General features: G+C 35.5%; 1 long non-coding RNA gene across 3 annotated transcripts in view; it reads left to right on the top strand.

The window, feature by feature from the left end:
• The window catches only part of LOC141381208 (uncharacterized), a 58,585-nt gene that overhangs the window by 2,370 nt on the left and 32,186 nt on the right, over positions 1-24,029 (top strand). For all 3 annotated transcript variants that reach the window (XR_012401014.1, XR_012401015.1, XR_012401016.1), the window contains exons 2-3: positions 18,794-18,854; positions 22,321-22,359. This is a non-coding gene — a long non-coding RNA (uncharacterized lncRNA). The remainder of the gene's footprint in view (positions 1-18,793; positions 18,855-22,320; positions 22,360-24,029) is intronic.

The following is a 24,029-nucleotide window of genomic DNA, read 5'->3' as shown; positions in this document are numbered from 1 at the left end:
CGAGAATTCCTTTCATCTTCTATGGTCTACTTTGATTTTGCTGCTTATTTTAAGGAAATAGGGGTATTTATTTATATCAGAAACAGGAAATGTGGCAATTAAAAGTGGAAGGAGACTGAGAGTGGCCATGTGACCGAGTTCCCAGACTGCACATTTGAGCGTCCATGCGAAGGAGCCAGACAGTGATCCTCAGTGGCCCTCATTAGCAATATGAGTGTAGTGTGCTTGGGATTAATGTCATGTAGCCTTTAATACTCAGTAAGACAGCTCCTGACTGTAGGTGAAGAGTTTCAGGGCTTTTGGTAGAGGATTGAGTCCTTGACTGTGCCGCTAACAACCTTTGTCAAATTACATGGGTGCCTGTAGAAAAACAATTTCTGGAAGTTGAAAAGTGCAATTCTATGTATTTTTAAACTGGGCAGAAATGAAAGGAAGGAGGATTAGATTGTGTGACGTTTGAATTGTCTGCTAGTCTCTATCGTGTATAAAGAGCACTCAAAATGGTTATGGATTTGTGAGGGTAAAAATAGATAAGGGCCAATCTACCATAGTTAAAACTTGATGTCAAAATATTTTTTTTTCTTTGAAAGGAAGACGATTTGCACCTTCCCTAAAAGTTCCCAGAGTTTAAACAAAAAGAGCTTTGCAACTATTCAACAAATTGCCATTAATGGGATATGTGTTTACACAAAAAGTATTATGCCTTTTGAAAGAGCCCTTTTTTACACACATCGTAGTCAAACAGTAAATGTCAGAGAACTAGCAAACACAGCTGCTACAGCAGTAAATTACTCATAAACTCTCTCAATTTCCTGCACACTGCAATTGACTGAAACGCTTCTCAAAACATTTGGAGAGCATTTAATCCTAGCTCAGAGTTACTTTCCCACACCAAACAAATAAGCTGAAGGTTCTCAAGCATTGTTTCAAAGGTCATGACCAAGGTCTTTTAATATGATGTATGTCAATGTTAATCCACATGATTTATGTAATTACAAAAACCATTAAAGCAGATTTGGTATGGATATGAAACCAATGCAGGTTAAATTGTCATGTAATGCAAGGAAGCGAGCAGAAAATGAAAATGCATCAAAGCTTGAAAAGACAAAAAAAAAAAAAATTGTTCACTAAAGCTATGTTCATTTGATTATTTCATCCATAATAAATTGCATAACTACAAAATACAATTTAGTTAATGTCATAGTGTACATACAATTATACATACAGTACAGCTTAAAATAGTAATTCAGCGTCTGCTATTTAATTTAATAGTAATATTAATACATTTTGTTATAGAAATATTTAACTTTCAGCTGTCATTACTTCAGTCATGTCACATGATAAATTAGATAACATTTTAACTTTTTAAGAAAAACAGTTGTTTGTTGTTTGATAAAAAGAAATAGAAATGGGTATGATCCTATGTTTAAAAAGGTAAACAACAGTTTAACAGTCAATTGTTGATCAATACTTTTATTCTTGTTGAATAAAACTATCTATCTATCTATCTATCTATCTATCTATCTATCTATCTATCTATCTATCTATCTATCTATCTATCTATCTATCTATCTATCTATCTATCTATCTATCTATCTATCTATCTATCTATCTATCTATCTATCTATCTATCTATCTATCTATCTATCTATCCTTAAGTAGAGACATGCATCCATATTTGCATGTTGCAATTTAAAAAAAAACATTGAAAAAACTCACAAAACATTGTGCAAACCCTTTTTTTCCCCTAATATGATTTTCTGCCATATAGGCTTTTATACCAGAGTTATATGTTTCTTGTTTTAACATTCATGTTTTAATGAAGAATGCTTTTAATCAAACAGTTGCTTATCCTCATTCAATTTCATAGTATAGAAAAGCAACTGTTTGGTTACTTATATCTTTAAGACAAGTCATTTCTCTGGGCGGCCATCTTTGAAATGCCTCAGGCAGTATGCTTGGGCATTCTGTCTGATTGGGGAAACATCAAATTCTCCAAAGCTGTTTACCAAGCTTACGATTACATTACATATTTGGAATCACCAATAAGGTTAAACAACTGTCTCATAAGTTTTGTTTTTAAACATTTAAATTAAACAAAATACAAAAGCTAAAGTGCATGCACACTCGAAAAGAACGAGATCACGATACCAATTTCTTCATGACCGTGTTGCATATTATCATCTTCTGGTTAATGCTTTGTCAAATTGCACTGGTGTTCTGAAGCAATTCACAACTTTGTCTTGATGGCGAATCTCCTCCAGAAATAACAACGACTCTTTGTTTATAGGGCAATTGAGTAGTTGCTATCATGTGATGTGCGTTTGTCAAGATGGACTGTACCTCGCGCTCATTTCATATAGGACATCTGAAAAAAAAATTCTGTATGAAGTCACAACAACAAACACAGTGTTATTTGAAAGCTTTAAAACAAATGTATTGCTTCTTCCACACATTGTATCACCCTTTTTATCATTTTTTCTAGGCTGGTGTCCACTGACAAACCCCTGGCAGTATCAAAACCCAGAAGTATCATGTTTTTTCTTTTTCTGAGCACAAACTGAGATGAATGATTTCAAACCACCGGTTATCTGCTGTAGCAGAAGCCAAAGTTTGTTGAACTGTACTGATTTATAGACATCCACTGAAGCGTGCAATTATTTCGAGTGCTGTGCAGGTTAAGTCAGGCTTGTTGGCTGGACAGTGGTTGTCCTTTGACCTTGCCTGCCTCGGGTCACAGATAAGGTGCTGTCACCAAGGTATGTACTCCTCAGAAGGCAGTGTTAACATTGTGTCCGTAATCTGCTTTTAAAGAGGTGAAAAGGAGACTTTTTCAACCCGGCGAGCCAATCATCTTGAAATCAGTACTGGCACCTGTGGCTTCAGGGCATGCATACCTGTGAGCATGTTGTCACTACGGCTGACAGCGCTGCGCAGTGAAATATTTTTTCAGATTTCCTCGCCGATCAACAACATCAGCCCTCTCGCTCCCATTTTTCTGTTACCGACATCGTATTGTCGCTGTTGAATTATTCAAGGGCGCGATGGGAGCGCCGCTCTGACAGGAACAGGAGATTAATATTTGTCATGCTCTCTGATACGGTGCAACTGACCAGAACAGCAAATGGAATCTGATCAAGGAGAGCAGAGCAGTGTATGAGAGCTTTCCTGCTGTGGAAAACGTGCCAGTCTGCACTCTCTATCCCCATCATGCTCTTCCTCACAGCTGCCTCCAGCCAATACAGATAGAGGTGAGGTGCAGCACAAATCACTGGATTTCTCCCCCAGTATCCAATTACATCCTCGCTGAGATAGGGCCAGATTTGCTAGCAGCATGTGTCAGTTTAAACCCCCTTTTGGCTTAAAAAATAATAATAATATCAGTATTAACTAAAGACATGCAATGAAAAGGTGTGGACACAGTCATTTTTGTGCTTGACCTTACTGCATATGCATTTGTTGGAGTTTCCCTTTCAGGCAAAAGGGAGGAGAGCATTCAAATGAATTATGCCACGTCATTGTGACTAGCAGAATAAAAAGGGTAGGAATGATGACAGTGATGGATGAGAGAGATCTGGGCTTGGGTATTGAAACCTGGTCCCTTATTACCTGTATTGTCAGTATGTTCTGGACCGAGAATTGAAAACATGCTTCTTTATATGAAAAAATCAAAAGGCTATGCTCCAATTTAAAATTACTGTTTAATGTGCTTACGTATAGCCGGGTTTTCAAAATTTGCATACGATGCATAAGCAGCTCGCACATGTGCTTTAAATCAGTTTGTCTATTGAAATATTTTCTAGATAAATATGCAGTATTCATATTATAATGTCTTGTGTCCAACAGTTTAAATGATCTCATGACAGGTCAGGACATGTAGTAAGTCAGGAAAAGGTCAATATTTCTGTTTTCTGTTGCGAGTTTGTCTTATTAAATCCTTGCTTTAATCATATCTTGCATCCTCATATTGCCTTAGCTCTGAAATTTGTTACATTGATCACATTGATTTATTTGAAATGGAAATCTCTGGTAACCTTATTCATGTTTTACTGTAGTGGCTCAGTGGTTGGCACTGTCACCTTACAGCAAGAAAGTTGCTGGTTCGAGTCAGAGCTAAGACAGTTGGCGTTTCTATGTGGAGTTTGCATGTTCTCCCTTTGTTTGCGTGGGCTTCCTCTGGGTGCTCCGGTTTTCCTTACAGTCCAAGACATGCGCTATAAGTGAATTGGATGAACTAAATTGGCCAAAGTGTATGAGTGTGTGAATGTGAGAGTGTATGGGTGTTTCCAAGTACTGGGTTCCAGCTGGAAGGGCATCCTCTGCGTAAAACCTATGCTGGAATAGTTGGTGGTTCATTCTGCTGTGGTGGCCCCTGAAAAATAAGGGACTAAGCCGAAGGAAAATTATTAAATGAATGAATAAATGTTATACTGTAATAGTTCTGGTCAGTATAATTAATCCTTGCTGAGTGAAAACATTCATTAAATTAAAAAAAGTCCTGACTCAAGAGTATTTACTCTGGTGCCCATATTAGCACATTACAGTGTTCACACTGCCCACATAAGCAGCGTGGTGCTAAGCCTTTTTTTTCTCTTGCAAAACATGATGAAATTAGCAGAAAGTGCTTCATAACACATTTTGTTTCAGTATGCTGTGATCTGTGAACTTATATGAAGTGCAATAAAATATTGGAATAATTTTATTTAGATTTTGGTGTAGTTTAACGCAGGCTATATGACACATACACAAACTGTAATCAAATGCAGGGTCAGTTCATCTAAAAACAAGAATGCTATTGTTGTTTCCTTGCCCTCAAGTTGTTTTAAACCTGCATCAGTGTCTTTGCTATTCTAGACACTGAATATGACATTTTGAAGAATGTCGATGACCAAACTGTTGGTGTGCCCCTTGACTTCCACAGTATAAAAAAGCAACTGCACGATTGCACAGATTCTTCAAAAGAACGTCTTTTTGACAAATCTTAGATTTTTTTTCTTTTCTTTTGGAGATATCCCTGCCCTGTTTGATTACAAAGGTAAATGCAATAGTGAGATTACATCTATGATATAAAACCCAAAAGCATCACTGCATCAATACTGTATAGTTCATGCTTCATTTAGTTTGAAAAATACTTCATGACTACACTGTAAAAAATATCTGTAAATGTACATTCATTCCTTCAATCACACTTTTTGGCTTAGTCCTTTTATTAATCTGGGGCAGCAGAATCTCACCACAGCAGAATGAACCGCCAACTTTTCTAGCATATGTTTTACACAGCGGATTAACTGCCAACTTATCCAGCATATGTTTTGCACAGTGGATGCCCTGCAACCCATCACGGGGAAACCTCCATACATACTCCTATCCTATACAATTCACATATACCCCATGTTTTTGGACTTGTGGGGGAAACCACAAAATAGGTGCATAAAATAGGTCAATATAAAACTTTAAATATAATCAGACGTACTATGTGCCGTTTTCAGTGTCCATCATTATGTACACTTCAGAAGTAAGGAAATGTTGGCTACTGTTTTATGGATAATATGAATTCAGACACAGTCAATGTCCTAGTCTATTTTGCACTTGACATAAGATGCTTTCCTACTGAAGAAGCTTTTTTTCTCAGTGTGTTCGCACCACAGGAACAAGGAATGATTATAGTTCTAACAACACCGTTTGGGTGAACTAAATTAGTTTTTACTTCAGAGCAGTGACTAATCAGTACAATAGGAAATACATTGAGTTAATGTTATGCTGATTGGCCAAAAGCATTAAAATCGAAACAACAGTGTAGTGTTTTATAGCTTATGAAATGATATGTTAAGTCATATGTTGTTCACATGCACAGGTGTTGCAGTTTCATGTGTCAATAATTTAATTTGAAATTCAGAGTAGATTTCTTTCAATTAGTATTCATGTTTATGCATAAGGGATAATTTTTAAATCCACATTTGTGTCTTAAAAGTTAATACTTGCATATTACAGACATATTAGTCACCAAAAAGTTTTTAAAAATTTCTGTTTTAAATTCAGATTTTTATTAATTTTACAAAACTGTCTTTACCCTTAATTAAATACAGTACTCTTGTAAGAAAATATCAGCAGTTGGTACATACAGTCAGTATCACCTTAAAATCAAATGAAACAATCTAATCTAAATGAATTAACCCTGGATTATTCAATTCCTGTTGAGTTTTAAAGAACAAAATGGTCTAGGATTGTCAAATCAAATCATCAGTAAACCGATACAGTTAATTGAATCATTCACTTATGAAGAACAAACCCCACTTTTTGATGTTGTTCAGCTTACTTTAGTTAGTGACTGTAAAAATTCATTCATTCATTCATTCATTCATTCAATCATTCATTCATTCATTCATTCATTCATTCATTTATTCATTCATTTTTTCCTTGGCCACAGCAGAATGAACCACCACCTTATCCAGCATATGTTTTACACAGCGAATAACATATGTTCTTCTAGCTGCAACTCAGTATAGGGAAACACCCATACACACTCATACACTACAGCCAATTCAGTTTATCTAATTTACCTATACTCTGTCTTTGGACGTGTGAGGGAAACCAGAGCACTCAGAAGAAACCTAAGCGAATACGAAGACAACATGCACACTCCACATAGAAATGCCAACTGGCCAAGCCCTTGGCGACCTTCTTGCTGTAGGTGACAGTGCTGCTAACCCCTGAGCCACCATGTTGCCCCCTGTACAAATGTAACCAGGATTATTAGTTATTTTAGGGAACTGATCTGGTGTCTAGTTCCTATGATTTTAGTTCCTGGTGCGAAAGCAGTTGGTGTAGAAGGAGGAACCACAAAGAACAATGAGTGCATGTTAAAGGAGAGGATTTTCACCTCTCTATTTATTCGAAACTATTATTTCAACATAACACATCAACTAGAAAAGTAAAATTTGTCGACAAACTTTATGGTGGCTTGAGAAAGCCCAGTCTGAAAGTTTGAAGTAGTTTTAAGAAGTTTGAAACAGTTGGCATAGATAGTTAGCAAAATATATGTTAGCATGTTTCTAGTATGGATCGGCATGTTTTTGCTTGGTGGTGGTGTTCTGATTGGTTGTTAAGGTGTTGCTAGGTGGTTGCTACTGTGTTCTGAGTGTTTGCTAGGCAGTTGCTAATACATTGCTATGCGGTTGCTAAGGTGTTCTGAGTAGTTGCTAAGGCATTTCTGGAGTGTTTTATGTGTTTGCTAAGATATTGCTATGTGGTTGCTAGGGTGTTCTGAGTGGTTACTAAGTTCTGAGTGCTTGTTAAGGTGTTGCTAGGCGGTTGCTAAGCGGTGTTCTTGGTGGTTGCTAAGGTGTTGCTAAGCGGTTGTAAGGTGTTTTGACTGGTTGCAAATGGGTTGCTAGGTGGTTGCTAAGGTGTGCTGAATGGTTGCTAGGTGGTTGCTAAGCTGTTTGAGTGGTTGCTAGGCAGTTGCTAACATAAATTAGCATGGATGAGTTACCATGTTCCTAGCATATTTTTAGTATATACTCATACTCATGTTGTTAGCATGAATTTAGTATGAATTAGCATGTTGCTAGTATGATTAGTATGTTTGTATGTTTGTTAGTAGGTTTCTAGTATGTATTAGTATATTGTTAGTATGGATTGGTATGTTGTTATGTCCTATGTAAAGTCAGTGGCAGTTTTTTTACGATGGAAAACTATGGGACAGTTGCTAGGGTGACTTAAGTGGTTGCTAGGGTGTGACTAGTAAGTTAAAAGGTCATTCGTGATTGGCAGATTGATAGTCTGAGTTAAATGAGCCCCACCTTAAAGGGCCATGAAACCCCCTCGTTTCAGCAGGGTGTTTTCACACCCTACTTTGGAAAAAGTCAGAAAAGTGGGCTTGTCCAGCTTTGTTTAGGGGGGAGTGTCGGAGGAAGAAAAGAGGCATGGTGTGGGAGTGTCGATTTGGGTGCGCTGACTTTCAGAGTCAAAATACACACACGGGACAAAGTGACTGTGTTTACATGGACATCTGTGGTTGAATTATTTGCCAAATTACTAAATGGTGGACTTTAACTGCAGTTTGGCTCTTTCATTCAGGGAATTCATTCATGTCCCTCGCGACAAACGAGATATTTGATTCGAGGAACTGCTCTAAGTGTGTATTTTTCATGCAATGTTTGATACCGCACGGCGAATGAGAGAAAAAAACCCTCCGCATGTCCCAAAAACTTAGATGCACACGGCAGGTAGCGTTAGAAAGCCGCGTGTGTTATTCCGGTCACAAAATGCGGCGAAAATCATACACAAGGTAAAAGTTTGGTTGTAGTGCTAGCATGTTTACACTCGATGCAATAGTTTGTTTGATACAAAAAAACTGAATAAACAAAGAGCACTGGTCGCTCACTTACCAAATCTGTAGAGACAGGACAATCACCAGCAACTAGAGCCGCGTCTTTATTTAGAGGAGACTACAAGCGAATCCGGATCTCAGCGTTTGCAGATGAGAACAGGGGCCTGTTTCAGAAAGCAGGTTAAGTTAAAACTCAGAGTAGTTTAACCCTGAAATGAGAGAAACTCTGGGTTTTCCGTTTCAAAATGGCAGGTTTGTTAAACTCGAGAAAGCAGGGTAAGTCAAGCCTGTTTCTAAAAGAGAGTTAACTTTAACTCAGAGTCAGTTACCGTGGTAACTTACTCTGTGAATCTAACCTGGTCCGGTTTTATTCTCTAAACTCTGAGTTTCTGTCGGTCTCCTTCCCTTTTTTAATGATGAAGCGGTATTTCTCGCATTAGTCTTACATTTCCACACACCTATTTTAGAGCTCTATTTGGAGATGTGCATAAAAAAGATTGATGGAAACGTCATGATTCACATAACTTTTGAAAATACGCATAATATAACATGTGCATAACTGAGTAGGTTAAACTTTTATTTGATAAGATGCACATAAACTACGAAGTGCACTTAACAAATTACAGTATGTACATTAAAAAATGGTTTGTTAGAGATGATGATGAAAATGTGTGTGAAAGGACAAACCAGCAGACTGAGCACACTGCAGAACATCTTAAATGTTGTTTTAGTCATTCTAAAATGCCTTTACTGTTTCAGTATTAGTGTATATTATTAATTACCTCCGAGCGTCTGGAGCATGTCAAGATCTCGCGTCTGGCTTCAAACGCCCCCACGTGTTCATTGTGTGTCAATTGTCTTCTGAGGCTCAGGTACATTAATTAAATAAAAAAATAATTGATGCAGCTTTTTCTACTGCAGTAATTCTGTTTTTACTGTTAATATTTGGCGCAAGTTAATCAGGAAGTGACGATTGTGTTCTCTTCGACTCTTTGGATAAAGAGTGCTTTATTTTTAGGCGTTATTCCAGTTTTGCACAAATTTATGTAATAGCCTATATTTTGATGGAAACACAGCTATTGCCTACATTTTTGTCACACACAGAACAAAGTCACGCACAAGGCTTGTCCTTTTTTTCATAAATAATTAGCTTAACCTTCGACATGCACTGTTACTAGATTAATGGGATTATTATTCTGTCTAAATTATTTTATTACTGATTACCTTCTTAATGTTATATCAACCTCTATCACTTGATCAATAAAAAGGCAGACACACAACAAGTGCACTGTTAAATCTATTAAAACTGATAAAAGTGTATAAAAGTTTAGAAAAAAAGTATAAACGTCACAGATTACATTACTTATTTAATTATACTTAAAATGTTTAAATACCTAAAATTTAAAATTACGCATTAACTTGGGCAGCTGTTTTCCCACGCTGTCTCTGTTTCACTGATGGTTGCTTCATTTTAAATATATACACTCATATTTGCTATAACTTTGCATGAGCACATCAAGTTCAGCTGGAGAAAGAAATGCTGATCTCTTTTTTTTAAGATGGTCACTCGTAATGTCTGCGCTCCATTGATAATGCCTTTTTATAGTCACGGTGCGCGCGCTTAACTCTGAGTTGGTCTACTCAAAGTTGATTGACCCAACTCAGATCAGCTGTTCTGAAACCGAAAACTCAGAGTTCAAGTTTAAACTCCGAGTTGTTTAAACCTCCATACTGAAACAGGCCCCAGCTCTCAGGTAAACAATAATCCTACTTAGACATGTAAGTTATTGTTGTCGAGCGTCGCGTACACTGTTAATCCACACGTGACTCCAGCTGCGCTCTCACAGTGAGAAAATGAAAATGAAACTTAACTGCAGCAAACTATAAAAGCAACACTTGTTTTGCCAACACAACGTGGTGTGAGTGTCGTCTAAACACTGTGACAGTAATGAATATTAATGAAGTTGCACAATAGAGCGCGCTGATTGGTTTGAACCAAGCTTTACTCATGCATTAATGCAGCACACTGTAAGACGTAATAAGACACACTCTGGCACAGACGCCCAGTCTGCACGCTGGAATACAACGCTATTATGTCATAGCCGTGACGCAGCTTCAAAAATTAGTTTCAAACCGGAAGTAACCCTTTAAGTCTGTAGCTTATGACAGTCTGGCGTAAAGTTACGAGGTCACAAAGTTTGGTCCAATGTTAAATTAATGGGACTTTTCCGAATTTTCTGGGTCAGTTTTTGGAAAACTCTGAGTCAAATCAGTTGACAAAAATATAGCAACTTAATTTAGTATAGTTTGGAGGTTTGAAGTTAGTTTAGTGGTTGTACCATGCACTGTCTAGGAAGAGATGCGTTCTTAAAATAGTCGAAGAAGAAGACGGAAGAAGAAGTTTATGTAGTACTGCAGTATGTTGGCTTTCTCAAGCCACCATAATTACCATGCCACAATATTATAAGTCTACACCGCTGTTAGTAAATTGTTGGTCATCATGGAAAATATTTGCACATTGTCAGAAATGGACTGTCAATGGCGGATTTATAGAATTGCTGTTGAGCTAATTTACCCTGTTTTTCCATTTTTCAGGCTAATTCATCTTGTTTTTCCATACTCACAAATTTTCCATTATGGTGAGCAGTAGGAGTGAGCTGAATGTGGAGTTTTCTTCTTCTTCTGCTTGCTCAGGACGTTAATCACCATTGCAAAGGCTAATACCTGTGTTGACACAGCTAATTGATTGATCCCTTTGAGAGCAATACACCTAAAGCAAAAGGGGTGATGGGTCGGCCTGCTGTCATCTAACTCTATCCAGAAATCAACTGACTGACAGGCAGGAAAAAGATGCCCTCTGGCCTCTCAGCTCCCATCATTCCTGTGACCTCCTAATCATTATCACCATCAGCCACATTGCGCCGACACGGTCAAGCATGACAAAGCTGCTGGAGGTAGAAGATCGTAAGCTTTAGAGATGTAAGAGCCATAAGTGGGTGATTTGTGTTACGTAAGGACACCATCAGAGAATGGTGACCAGGTGCGAGCGAGTCAGCCGGTGACCTGCCCTTCTTTCGCCTTAATAAATGTGCAAATGTTTGGAAGAATAGCTTGCCACATTATTTCAAATAGTCTGGATTTGAAATAATAACACATGTGAAAATCCTCTCAATCATATTACAGTTTTTTTTAACAATAGAAAGGACTTGTTTCTCTATATTTAAGTCACTTTCAGACTGTGTGGGCTAAAGCTGTGAATAATTTTCCATTGCTCAGGCACAAAATGCATTCAGTGAATGCATCGTTCAAATTACATGAATTTTTCTGTCATTCAGACACAACCACCCACAGAACTGGCTTTTGATTAGATGCTGTTTTCAAAAGGTAATACAAACCTGAATAATTAGCAATTTTGTGTTAACGTGAACATAGACTGGTTGACTAAAACAAGGCTAAATGTGGGCCATCAGTGAAAATCAGAATAGCCTAAAACCAGACTAGTCACCAAGACAGACCATAGTCATTCATTCCGTTGTATTTGATGACTATTTTTACATTGATTGATTTTTACAGTGATACTATTTTAATATGTTTCAGATATACTTAAATATAATTGCATTAAATACAGTAGCTGAATAGCTAAAAACCCATTTATCCAATTTCTTTACCACATATGGAGGAAAGGAAGTAATAATATGAAATGTGAATTTAACACTGAGCCAAGCTGAAAATTGGTTAGGGGAACTGTGTGAAGAATTTTGAAAAAGTGACTCATGAATTGATAAATTTGTCCTGTAATGCCTTGTCATGTGACAACAAAATGTCTAACCTCATGAGGCTACTTATTTTATGTAACATCAAACTGTTAGGCTGAATAATTAGCAATTTTGAGTTAACAGATCTCTCAACATAGATTGGTTGGCTTAAACAAGCCTAAACTTGAGCTGTCAGTGAAAATCTGATAAATGACTAAGAATGGCCCAAAACTATAGTGTGTAGTCATTTATTCCTGTGTATTTGATGGCTATTTTTACAGTGATACTATTTGAAAGATTCTCCAGATCTACTAAAATGTAATCCCATCAATTCCAGTAGCTGAATACCTAAACACTTATTCATTCAATTTCCATACCACATGTAGAGGAAAGGAAGTAATAAATATGAGAATATAAAATGTGAATGTAACATGGAGCCAAGCTGAAAATTGGTTAGGGGAACAGCGTGAAGGATTTTGAAAAAGTGACCCATGAATTGATAAATGTGTCCTGTTATGTGCCTTGTCATGTGACATCAAAATGGCCGACCTCATGAGGCGACTCATTGGCTGTTTTTCAATTGCAAGAATGGAGAGAACAGACTTGCTTTTTTGTGGAGACTGGTCTTGCCAGGTGTCCTCGGAAGAATGACATTTTCCACATTTTTATTTTTCCCCTTTTCAAAATATATACTATGCATAAAAACATTATAAATATACGCTGCACAATATTAATAAAACAGATTTTATTACGAATTTCAGCAAACAAACATAAGGCATGTGTTTATGCCTTTATTAAGATTTTCATGGTAATGTTTATGTTCACCGTTTCACTTATGGAAACTAACTCTCTGCACTTAAATAATAAATCTACATAATGCTGTGCTTCCCACCTTAAATTGCAATAAATTCTAGGACTTCTAGAGCGAGATTGGATCTCAAGTCTGCATCGGTGTGTCCTTGATATCAAGAGCACATCCGGGAAGTTTCACACGTCCTCTGTTCTTGCGGTCTTGAGTATTGGGAAAGAACTTTGGCAGTTGATGATGACGTTACATGAGAACACGTGTAATTTTAAAATGTGTTTAAGAATACTTATCAAAATGCTATTTGTTTATTTTATTCTGCATATTTTTTTTTAAAGGAAAAAGCTAGTAAAGGATTAGAAAAAAATATATACTCACCCTCAAGTATTTCAAATCCTTTATGAGTTTGTTCACCCAAATCTAATGAAATGGTTGGTTTTAAACCTTTAGGAGTTTTTTTTTTCTTCTGTTAAACACAGAAGAACATATTTTGAATAATACAATGGGAGTCAATGGTTACAGGTTTCCAACATTTTTCAAAACATTTGTTTAAAAGAAAAGAAAAAAAAAACTCAAAAGGGTTTGAAACAAGTAAATGGTTCATAAATGATTACAAACTTTAATTTTATTTATTTTTATTTTTTGATGAAATTCACCCTTTAAAGAAAAATAAGAAATTTAGAAGAGTGTTGACAACAGTTGTATTGGGGGGGAAAGCAGTATGTAGTCCTATATGATATAACCATTTTCAACATTGTATTTTATATATGTTCAACAGAGAAATGAAACTCAAACTAGGGGAGGGTGAGCAAATGATTTTCATTTTTAGATGATTTATACCTTTTAAATTAAATTTGCAGTTGTTGAATTTTGTTCCTAGCTTGTACTGTTAGAAGAATTGATTAAATCAATGCATAATATCAGTTAATGTGCATTCTGCATAATCATCTCTACTCTTTCGACTGTATTCTAACCTCTGAAGGCCAATTGGGTAAAGTGATGTCCTCTTCACTTTATTAAACCTGATGCAACATAACCTGAGCCGGGGTAACAGTGTAACTTACAACGACTGAATTACAGTTCTTACTTTGGACTCCAAACCAAAGCATGACAGATGTTCAACGTCATGTCAGTGTCAGACAAAATAACAAGATTTTTGTCAGCCACCCAGATAGCTTTGCAATAGCTTTGCTGTCAGGGCATGCAGTTCTCTTGGAAATGTGCTTTTAAATGTATTGCATAATATGTGATTGCTATCACTTGGTCATTATTGTACTAATACATATTTAGTATAACGAACACACATATAATGTGGGGTTAAAAACAACTCCACAGCTAATTTTAAACATAAATTTTGTAGTGTATAGACCAATTTGAGGATATAGGGCTATATAATAATATAAGTAAAAAGTTGTTTTTTTAAATAATTTGTAATTATATTTTTAAACAAAATAGTTGGGTTTGTCCATAACTTGGGCCAGCAGTTTTAATGTGGGGTAAAAAATAACTCCACAGCAAATTTTATCCAGAATTTTTGTAGTGTATAGACAAACGTGAGGATATAAGGCTATAATAATATATGTAAAAATGTTTTAATTCAATTTAAATAATTTTTTTAAATTCATAAGTTGGGTTTGTCCATATATTGGGCCAACCGTTTTTAGTGTGTATAAATAAATATTAGTAATGTGTGTGTGTGTGCGCGCTTCTGCGTGAGTGAGTGTTTATATTCTTACAAAACAATTTGATTTAAAATAAATGCAGTTCCTTGCAACAATCTGTTCATTCATTAAAAAAGCATATCCAGCATTGATAAATGTTTCTAAAACAGCAAATCAGCATGTTATAATGATTTCAGGATTATATGACACTGAGGACTAGAGTCATTTTAAAAGGTATTTCGAATGGAAACATGTTTTGTGTGTTGTAATATTCACAATATTGATCTTTATACACTGTTAAACCCAACAGTCAACTTTATGAAATGAGTGTAGTTAAGTCTTGAAGTTAATTCTACTAAGTTAATTCTACTAATTTGAAAAGAGTTTTGAACTCAGTGTTGAAGGTAATAATGAGTTAATTAAATACCTCATTACTTCAATTTAAAGTTCACAGTACTCATGTAGATTTTTTTATTTATTTATTTTTTTTACTGAAATGGCAATCGGTTTTCTCAAACGGTTTGTATTATCTTAACTTATTGGGTTTTGCTGTGTACTGTTCATACATACAAACTATGTGTGTATAGTTAATTTTACATATCCATTTTAATTCCTAATCCAAAAGAGTCTTAAAGCTAACTTTATCAATTTAAAAAGTTAAAGATCAAATTTGTTTTCAGCTCCTCACATTTTACTTGGTAAAAAGCTCCTTGCTGCCATCTGCTGGTAAAAATCTTAGTGCATTGCATTACATTGAGCATTAAAACCGTTATTGCCAGTAGAGAGTAAATGAAACAGGATTAAAAATAACGTTATTGATAAATTGGCTGATGATGCACTTGCACTTTACCCATGTTGTGATGCAGAGGGTGCAATCTGTGGGCAATCTGATAACAGTGCTGCTCACTGATTTGTTTGCGCTGTATACATTAATATCACACTCATAATATATGGAATTGGAATATCAAAGCCTATCTCACATTATGTTTGCATTATAGCATGTTTTACCATATAGTAAAAGGCACTGTTTGCAAGAAAAGAAGGGCTGGGAATTTAACTTGAACTGGAACCACTGTGCAGGCAGACAGGTTGATAGATGAGCGGGAAGCCAGGCTTGGTGTTGAGCGCAGAGGGCATCTCTTCGGAGAGGTGGGGGTGTAGCTAAGAACTAGTTTGAGGTGTGTGCCTTGAGCCTGAAAGCATAAATGATTTGTTGTCTTAGGAAACGAAATGCATTTTTGATGAGCAAAGCTAAAAAAACGGCAGCACCTGTCAGAAGCACAACAAATACACCTTCATTCACTGCAGAAGAAGAACAGTACTTCAGGCTTCCAGCTTGTATGTGAAATGGTTGTTTGTAGAGATGAATTAAAGCTAGGCTTTCTGCAACCTGAAAGGATTTTGGTATTGTGTGTTTAATTGGAAATATAAGGATTACTATTATATATAATTAATACAACATTTTAAACTGATATTTCTTATGTCGTTGGTATATTGTTTAAATAAAAATACTATTTTATCTATAAAAATATACTTACCTGTCAATGGTACCCTTCAGGTAGGGGTTGGGTGTGGACTATAGGCCTATAAGGAGGAAGTCAGACTCCAGTCAGTTGCTTGTTTACCAAGTCAGCGACTGTGTTATACATAATTTCAATGTGGTGGTGATGTCATTGGCCCATGAACACTTTGTTTATTGTCAAACTATTTTATAACTGCAAAAAAAAAAAAAAGGTAATCCATTTATGTTAAAACAGCTATCATAGCATTATTCATCAATATGTCAAGCTTTTTGAATTCTCGGAAGCTATGGAAATTAAAAATGTATAATAGGAAATATGTTAGGACCTTTGTTATTGTTTACATCCCACAAAATCGTCTAGCCGTGAACGACCTTTTTTGTATACGGCAAACACTCGTTTGTATATATTTATATTTGTATATTTAGTATTTGTTTCATTCTGTTGATTTATGATTTGTTGTTTTCGCACTTTTTTTGAGAGGGGGGATTCTTTTGTAGACACCTGTACATAATTTTTTTACTGTACATTTGATGATGCACTTTGAAAAAAAATTCACCTCTCTTTTTGCATCTTTGGGTTAAGCCATCATTATTATTTTTTTTAACCAGAGCATAGTGTCCTGCAGTAGGTCCATGAGGATCTATTGCATCAAAGTTGGGTTGTTTCATATTTGGGCAATATGGACAAATCTAAACATTGGGTTAAAAATTTGATTGAAAAAAAAATACAATGTTTTAAAAAAAATTTGGTTACATTTATTTAGTTTAAAAATTATTGAAATGTAAATAAATGCAGACTTTTTAAAATAAAAACATTATTTTATTTGAAATAATTATGTATTTTAAGTGTGAAATACATACATATACTTTTATCAATATACTGTATTTACTTGACAAGCAAAGCAAGTGAAAATATTTGTATTTTATAAAACGATATTTTACATTTATGCTTAATAATTAATAAATTAATAATTATAATAAATTAAATACAGAGAAAAAAAAGATTATTTTTCTAAATTTTGATACAAGTGCAGTATGTAAGTTTGACACCCAGTCGTTGAACTAGGTATTACATTCCTTGATCAAAACACAGGCAAGCGCAGGTTGCCAGATTGAGGAGCGAATCTGACTTGATTCAGGTTTTAAATGATAGCAACGACACGCGATAGATGGACTATTTTCCTTATTAAAATAAAATAAAATAAATAAATTCCTTATTATTTTTCTGACCTCAAATTGAGTTTTTAGAAACGGCTTTTATTTCTTGCAGCTGAACAACAGGACAAACTGTGATCAACTCAGGTACAGCTCATGTGCTTTATTCAGTTTTAAATGCTAACAATGCTAAGTTTAAATGCCATTTTACATGTCATTTATTGCCATAATACTGAAAGCAGCAGCAGATAGTTCACCCCAGATCTTGAACTCTTGAAATTGAACCTTATTCTGTGAAATAATACAAACCAGCACATAGTGATTCAGTGTATTTTAAAGAGGTGTAAAATGTTTTAATTAGATTTATAAAGCTTACCATTTCGTGAGTGAGTGCTTATTCTGTGTTTCTGAATGGCTGTATTCAAATATCTGTCGTGTTTCGTCTGGTGCAAACAGCCAAATTGCTCATCACTGCAAATCTTGCAGGTGGCATGTTGTTAGGACACGCGGTTACAATGTAACATGTAATAATGTTTACGCTACTAATATTTATATTATTTGCTAAGTGATAACCACCTCATGTGAAACTGAATCCGCATCTCATTTCAGAGGCTACTACTGTCCTCTGGAGATCGCATTTCGGTCACAAACGCATGCTTTGAGCGATTTTCTGAATGAATGAAATAGTCGGTTTTCCACCAAGGCAACCCAAAGTACTGAAATATAATTGGCTAAACTGGCATTAGGGAGATTAAAAGAACCAAAACAAACACAGCGTTCCATATCAGTAGATCATATTGTTATGTTCATATCTGGATCTGTTTCAATGTCTGTCACTTTAAATGTTTAAGCTCTTTAAATCAAGATGGATTCTCATTGGCTTATATTTTTTTTATCATTCTTCAGCAGGAAAAAAAGGTATTATGATATAAACAGTGGCTGCACGGTGGCTCAGTGGTTAGCACTGTCGCCTCACATTAAGGTTTCTGGTTCGAGTCCCAGCTTGGCCAGTTGGCATTTCTGTGTGGAGTTTGCATGTTCTCCTCATGTTCGCGTTGGTTTCCTCCGAATGCTCCATTGTACATGCGCTAGAGGTAAATAGAATAAACTAAATTGGCTGTAGTGTATGAGGGTGTGTGTATGGATGTTTCCAGTTCTGGATTGCAGCCTGAAGGGCATCCACTGTGTAGAACATATGCTGAAATAGTTGGCTGTTTATTCCGCTCTATTTTTCCTCTGAAATAGAGAGTAAGCCAAAGAAAAATGAATGAATGATTTCAACAGTATTTTTCTCTGTGTTGACATTCAGGATTATTTATAGAACTATATCTTCATCATAATAGTTATCGTTGTAAGTGTAAAGCACAAGTTTGATTTTATATATTTTAAGTGAAAATCCATGATATATCTTCCCCACTCCCTGGAATATGATATTTGCATCAAGTGGAACACAAAATGTTTGAATATGAAAAATGAATGGCCTTGACATGCATGAGACAGGGGTATCACATTCTGACTGTGAAATGTAATATTGACGTTCTTCTCTTGTATGATTACCTGCAGACTGATGTGACAGTGACAATGACTGCGCAGCAGAAGCTGATAGGCAATCACCATGCCAAAGGTAACATCCATTCACCCGCTCTAATTAAATGCCATTGTCATGTCAGCAGGAATCCAATCTGCAACATACACATGACATGTCCACATCTTACTGTGAAAGGCTGCTGAACACTGCAAACTACAAACTAACTTTACCCGCATCATCTGCATTATGCTTAAAAAAGGCTGCCTTGTTATAATTGATGATCGCCCATCAGAGTACATTTTTTCCTTTAAAGAATGAAATTTTTCATCAAGACAGAGACAAAATGTTTGACATTTAATAGGCTTCGCTGCATGGCTAAACTAAATAACAGTCTTATTTTTCTTCTTGGTTCACTTTTTACAGTTCTAAATGTTTAGGTAGTGTTGCAGAAATGTTTTCATGCAACAATAATGAAAAATTCTGCTGTTACTAAAGCTGTAACTGTTTAAATACTGCCATATTAGTTTAAATCACACGACAATGGGCCTAAATGACAATGATTTGGCTCTGTCTGTTATGAGTACAATCACTGTGGATATTAAAATTTTAATTCACATTGTTGCTCATTTAGGCAAGGCAAGGTAAGTTTATTTATATAGCACATTTCATACACAGTGGCAATTCAAAGTGCTTTACATAAACAAGAATAAAAGAAACAAGTAAAAAAATAAATAAAAACAAATAATAAAACTGATTAAAAACATAAAAAAACAGGTAAAATGTGATATAACAGAATGAAGAAGAAGAGAAAAACATAATAGTGCAATCTGTTGGACGCAGCACAGTGCTCATTCAGTAAAGGCACAGCTAAAAAAATGTGTTTTCAGTCTTGATTTGAATGTGCCTAATGTTGGAGCACATCTGATCATTTCTGGAAGCTGAATCCAGCAGCGGGGGGCATAGTGGCTGAAAGCTGATTCACCCTGCTTTGACTGAACTCTTGGAACTTCTAGTTTATATGATCCTAATGATCTGAGTGATCTGTTGGGTTTGTATTCAGTGAGCATATCTGTAATGTATTTAGGTCCTAGGCCATTTAGTGATTTATAGACCAGTAATAATACTTTAAAATCTATTCTGAATGTAACTGGGAGCCAGTGTAGAGACCTGAGGACAGGTGTGATGTGCTCTGATTTTCTGGTTCTGGTCAGAATTCTGAATTCTGGCTTCATTTCTGTATTTAGAAGAAAGCTGAAAACCTGTAGCCATTAACTGTCATTGTAAGAAAAACAACTATGGATGTCATTGGTTACAGGTTTTAACGGGTGGTCCACTAGAATATCATATTCTGTTTTTTAAAAAAAAAATACTTTAGGTTTTAGTGTTTTTTCAACACATAACACATTATATTATATATATTTTACATTTAAACATTGTTTAAAATAGCAATCAAAATACACTGTTTAAATGTAATGAATGTAAATGTATACTCTAAAAACAGCTGCCATTAGCTTGTGATTGAAGGATATTTTATATTTATTTATTTATGCTACAAAAAGTTTAACAATGTAACATTTATTTAAATTTTTAGTAAAAAAAAAAGAGTCTGGTGAAGTAGGAGTAGAAATAGAACAGTTAAAATGTTGAATTGTGAGAGGACGATAAACTGCATGAGCCTTAAAGGTTTAATTAAGACAAAAAAGAAAATGTTACTAATTACTCACCCTCATGTCATTCCAAACCTTTGTTCATCTGCAGAACACAAATTAAGATATTTTGGATGAAATCTAAGAAGTAGTACTTGAGTTTACATACCAATTTCTACTATTAACTACTTAAAATGACCAATATCTTAATAATTGGCAGATAATAAGTTTCTTCACCCAGTGTCGGTATATGGATGCATTCACGTTATGCTTGCTCCCACTTCTGATTATATACCTTGGATGCATCTGTGTTCTTTTAAACGGAGGACGTTGTGTGTGGGCAACCAAGGTACACATCAGTGCTCAGTGTGCATTATGATCTTATTCAACATCTCTAATCCAGCCAATACCTAAACTTAACTACTGCTTTATACTAACTATTTAAAAACAATTTAAATAGTTGTTTAAAAGTCTTAGAAAAAGGTTTGTTAATAGAAAGAATCCTTCTCTTCAATGTCTATATATGTCATGCACACTGAGCACTGCTGTATACCTTGTTGCCCACACTCAATGTCCTCCGTTTGAAAGAACACAGATGCATCCAAGGTATACATCAGAAGTGTGACCAAGCATAACATGTGAATGCATCTATATACTGACACTGGGGAGAAGAAACTATTGAATAAAGTTTTCATTTTAGTTTCTTGTGTGCACAAACTTATTCTCTTAGATTGATGGCAATCCAACTTAAAGGGGTAGTTCACACAAAACATAAAATTGTACCCACTAAACCCGTCTCTAATCCTTCACTTCTAACTATGTTTTTGTAGAATCTACTGGCAGCAGTTCACCAGTAACTTACTGTAAATGAGTTACTGCAAAAATGCCATATTTACACATACAACACTGTTTGTCTTGCTGTATATGTAATTTCAGAATTGTAGGCATATCTTTACTGTAAAATATACACTAATCTTCACAATGCAGCTTTAAAATACGGTAGCACACTGCACAATTGTCCTACAGTAAAATAGCTCATAGTACAGTTAAATACTGGTCATTTACAAAAAAAAAATGTTAACAGTGTATAGGTTTCTTTTTTCTTCTAAACACAAAAGAACATTTTGAAGAAAGCTGAAAACCTGAAACCATTAACTTTCATTGTTGGAAAAACAACTATGGACGTCAGTGGTTACAAGTTTTAAGGGGTGGTCCACTAGAATATCATATTTTAAACTTTAGTTGATGTGTAATGTAGCTTTGTGATCATAAACAAGATCTCTGAATGTAAGATAAATGCAAAGAGAGACATTGGCTTTTAAAAAGTTATCTCAGCAAAGCCTACAGCGAACAATCTTTGGACACTACAAAAAAATACATCCGGGTTTATGTTATCATAAACCCTTCAGGTTACACACATACACCCTGCACAGTGAAGGGTCGTGGCCACAGGTGCTGTAATGTTTTAACAGAGACGTTGCGTGGAGCTGATCTGCAAATCACAGAACATTATGTTAGCTGACCTATCAGAGCCTCTTGAGGGTGGGTCTTCAGAGGAAATAGGAAACATGACAGTCCTTTTCATGTTAGCCAAGTAACTGTATTTAATCAAAGTAAGATATATGAAAAAATAAGGTGATTTTCTACAAATAAACAATGAGCACACATTGCTTTGCACCCAATAAACACACCCAAGCCTGAAAAAATAATATTTTTTTTGTGTTTAACAGAGGAAAGAAACAGGATTGAAACCTGTGAAGGTTAAGTAAATGAATTTAAATGTTTGGTTGGACTATCCCTGTAATCATTAAATGCATATGGTCTGTTTTGAAGATATTTTAAATAATTTTTAAGGGGATTGTTTCTGCTCATTAAGAACTAGAAAGCTCACAGATTTGTCTTCATTTGTATTCCAGATACAAACAAAGGTCTCAGGGGATTGGAACGACATGAAGGTGAGTAATTAATAACAGAATTTAGATTTTTTTGAGTTAATTTACCCTTTAAATTTTCCACTTACATTTTGCAATACTCTTATTCATTTACTTAACTTAACATAAAAAAGAAATACTCAGTTAGATATGAAAATTATTATGTTTTAAATCCACTACTAAGAAACAAACTGATTTATCAATAGTTTAAACATGGTTTACTTGAAATGCCAGATTATTAGTTTTTCACTTAAACCGAGACAACAGACTCTTTCAAAAGGCTGATTTTTATTTCTTCATTTATTTGTTTTGGCATGATGTAATCATGCTCACCCTGGTACATTATGCAATGTTTGACTTCTACATGCTCATCATGTCTTCAAAATGAAACCTGTCAGATTGCACAATGCTTTCTGGCCAGTCATCGCTTGCCTTTTTTTAATGATGAAACTAGTGATTGATTTTCGGAAACAAAAGTAAAAATAGCCAGTGTTAACTGAAGCTACACGTTTTACTGGCTGTCTTGTCATCAGAAAATCTCCACAAACATTTTCTTTATTTTACAATTCCACCAGCACTACCAAAACCATCTTTTTATCTATGTTTACCATGTCTGAAAGCTGAGTATGGTTGGAGCTTCCGTGCTCCCATTGGTCAATGTCAGTGACTGGTCAATATCACAGATATGCTAGAATTTCTGTAGGGATGGTTCTGAATTAATTAGCACAGGAAATGCTAGTAAAAGTCTTTTAAAGCGTTTAGGTTTCTAGGCAATTGGAGAACTTCAACAGAGGAAGGAAGTGAACTAAGTGGGAGCAGTCAGCGGAAAGCGTTTCTTTCTCATGAATTTTCCGAACGCTTTTGACGAGTGTGGGCGTTATGCTCCTGAAGGAGTATCGCATATGCATGCCTCTAACGGTGGAGGAGGTAAGGTCTCGACCTTTATTTGAAGAGAAAGCGAAAACTGTCGTGCTGCAATTAAGTTCTCAACAGGCTGTTGCTTCCCCTCCTAAATGTCAATTAACCAAAGTTCAGAGGAAATCAAAGAATGCAGTGAATTTCAAAAAGGTGATAGTTGAGGTCATGTGGTTTTTATTGTATGGAGCTAACCTATCTGTGCGGCCTTGGTGATTTTTTTTTGTCCCCCTCCCCCTTAGCTTCTGTGCTTCTTTAATATGAGGTCATAGATCATGTTTGAGCTGTAGAAGATTTCTCAGCAATCATAACCTTCCCAAGGTCTGCAAATCTCAGAAATGCTATATATTTTTAAAGGTCATCTTCTGATGGCAACAAAATATATGCATTACTTGTAAAATGAGGAGCTGTGTTTTGGTGTCATTGGTATAGGGCATGTCAGCTATATACAGTCTATAAACACAGCCATCATGAAACGGACATTGAGAAGATTGCAGAGGTCCTGCAGAACGAGACCCGTTTATACTCCAAGCATTGACAGGGGAAGCTAAAAGATACTTTCATATTTTGGCTTCCGGTTCATTTGTCATTTTATTGGGATTCATGTGTCTTCGGGTGGTAAATAATTCCATCGTCAGAGAGTTAGATATGAAACTTATTATGTTTTAACAACACTACTAAGAAACAAACTTTATCAATAATTTAAACATGGTGATGGTTTACATGCCTTTTTTATTAGATTTTTATTTCTTCATTTGTTTTTGGCATGGATGCTCACC

This window comes from Danio rerio, chromosome 3 (assembly GCF_049306965.1).
Source record: "Danio rerio strain Tuebingen ecotype United States chromosome 3, GRCz12tu, whole genome shotgun sequence".
Classification (NCBI taxonomy): domain Eukaryota; kingdom Metazoa; phylum Chordata; class Actinopteri; order Cypriniformes; family Danionidae; genus Danio; species Danio rerio.
This window is presented reverse-complemented; position numbering and strand designations above follow the sequence as displayed.